Below are 3,104 nucleotides of genomic sequence, written 5' to 3'. Positions count from 1 at the left end.
TTACTTATTTTATCCCGTACGAGATTTGTTTTATTGAATAAGAATATTCTATTATATTATACCGTACTATTAAATTATTTTGTTGAATTTTCTTGGTATGAAAATGTCGTTTGATGTGACAGGCTTCCAATTCAAAATGTAACACTTGGTCACTTGGATATGGAAATATTTCGGCTCAGTTCTTTAGAGTTGCTCTGCTTTAAAATCTGCTCGAGTCTGCTCTGCTTTGCTTAAAAATAATATTTAATATTGAATTATTATAATAATCATAATAATATATAATATTGAATTATTATAACAATAATTAATATTTAATAATAATAATAATAATAAATAATATTTAATAATAATAATATTATTAAAAATTACTCCCTCCGTCCCCGAATGATAGTCACTATTTCCATTTTTGGACACCCAAAATGTTAGTCACATTTCACAATTTTAGATCCCATACAATAACACAAAATGACCTATATACCCTCATTTTTTTTGTTGTATTATCTGTGCTTCCCAAAATACCCTCATATTTGCCTTTGTACTTGTGCCTTAATTGAATGAGTTGTCTCCCTTTTTAATGACAATCAGTTTCTCTCTCTTCTTTTTATTTTGCACATGATTGAATTTTAGTTCCCATGTACTTTATTTATTTCTCTTTAATTCCCGTGATTTTCACCTAAAAGTGACTATCATTCGGGGACGGAGGGAGTAATATTTAATAATAATAAATATTTAATATTTAATAATATTATTATTATTATAAATTGAAGTTATCTTCACTCTATAATTACAATTTTATGAATTAATATACCAAAAAAAATGGAGTCAAGATAATTTCTTACAAATTTTATTATTGTGCAATTATTAAGGAGTTACATTCTAAGGGAAATTTAAAAATAGGGTGTTATGTATATGAAGAGTTTTTCAATGAAACTAAAATTAATATATGGAAATTAATGCATGGAGTTTTTAACATTGATGGATGATGGCACATCATATGCCAATTGGCAAAATTGATGACACATGGCAAAATAGCATGTCTTGCCATGGGTTTTAATAATATATATTGATTGATATTGATATTGTAAAAGCTTTCCAAATGAGGAAATGGAGCAAGTATTTAAAAACGGCCGGAAAAGGAAAGTGGAGCAAATACTTAAAAACGGAGGGAATAACCTCTAATTTAATTAATGAATATTTGTCAAAAAAAAATATTATTAATAAACAAAAGAAATATATAATGTTATGGGAAATTGATAACATTAATAAAAGTTTGTTAAGACGGCAAATGTATCACCTTTATGTGATGGGGGTTATAAGCTTGAATCTAGCTCAAAGCATAATTTAATTTGTTAAATGAAGTTGCAAGCTTACGTGACACTAACACATATAACTTCAGTTAGTAACGTGTAGGGGTGAGCGTAGTAGGGTATCCTGTAAAATCTCAGGACCCGGAATCGGAACCTGTTGCAATAGGTTTCTAAAAATAGGAACCGGAACCAGAACCTGTTGAACTGGTTCTTAAAAATTGGGAACCGGAAGGGGTTGTCAGCTTGTCGCCGACGGAAAGGGGGGCTGGCAATGAAGCTAACTGAGGAGGAAGGGGTGGATGGAAGGAGGCATGATGATGGATGGGCACCACTAACGAAAACCGTAACAGAAGTTAGGCAGAGGTATCAAATGCTCTTTTAGAATTTGATGCGTACCAAAATAAAATAAAATAAAATTTTAAATGGGTATCAAAAGCAAGATAAGGCCATTTTCGAGATACAAAAAGTCAAAATTTCCAAAAATTTTATACATTTTTGTCAAAAAAAAAAAGAATAAAATAATAACTTATGTAAGTATTACGGAATACTTTGTGTACTTGCTTGATTGGTATTGAATTTAGAAAATTAGTATCTAACAAATCAACAAACATTAGTGTGTGATTAGTTTCTTACAAATTTAATTGTACTTTATTGTGCAATTATTTAGAATTTACACTATTCTATAGGAAAATTAAGTACAAAGGTTACACATATAAAGAGTTTTAGGGTAATAAATGATGACATATAAAGTGACACATAGTGCTCTGACGCCAAGTCATATGAAAGGAACAGTAACACATGGTATTAGCATGTTATCCCTTTGAGTTTTAATAATATTATAGATTAGATTTTTTTTTTTCAAAGCTAAACTAATATGAATATCCTTATTTTAATCTCATAACCCACTAAATTATACTTCGTACTATTAAAAATATTTCACTTCATTTTAAGTGTATTAAATTATATTTTCTTTGTTTCTATTTGTTAATTCCATTTAGATTCTTTGTACTATTAAAGAGAAATTTCATATATATATATATATATATATATATATATATATATATATATATATATATATATATATATATATATATATATATATATATATATATATATATAACATAGTCATATGAGGTCTAGTTTTATTCATTTTGATTAGTACAATATTAATATCTAGTTTTTGTAAATTTTGCTATCATGAAATTAAAAATATTTGTAATTAAAGAGAGTGAGGGATAGCTCAAGTGGTTACAGTTTTCCTCCCGATTTCAGGTAATCATGGGATCAATTCTCACCCCATCCTTGTGGTTCTCTAAACACAAAAAAATTAAAAATTAAAAAAGAATTGCAATAAAAAATTTATATCGAAATACGTAAATGAGACTAATATTATAAAACGGACAGAGTATAAAAACATAGGGAAAGTATATTTACTTATATTATCATTTTTTTTTAATGTAGTTGACTAGTATGAATTGTTAGGGGTACCTAGATTATTCGACTTAGATCCAAACTTCACCTGAATTAAAAATTAAAATTATGTTTTTTTTTTCTTTTATAATAAGAATGGATCAGTCTTTAATATTTCCAATGATTTTGTGGTGAAGAGTATAGAGATTGTAGATTGAGATGCGAAAATCTTGCAATAACATGGACCTGCAGTAGACGTGGTTTGGTGAGGGAATTAATTATGGATTACTCCCTTCGTGTTTAACTAGTGTTACACTTTGACCAAACACGTATATCGAGACATTATTTTGACCATTAACTTATCTAATAATATATTACTACTTCCTC

This window comes from Chenopodium album, chromosome 9, assembly GCF_948465745.1.
Source record: "Chenopodium album chromosome 9, dcCheAlbu1.1, whole genome shotgun sequence".
Lineage (NCBI taxonomy): Eukaryota > Viridiplantae > Streptophyta > Magnoliopsida > Caryophyllales > Amaranthaceae > Chenopodium > Chenopodium album.
This window is presented reverse-complemented; position numbering follows the sequence as displayed.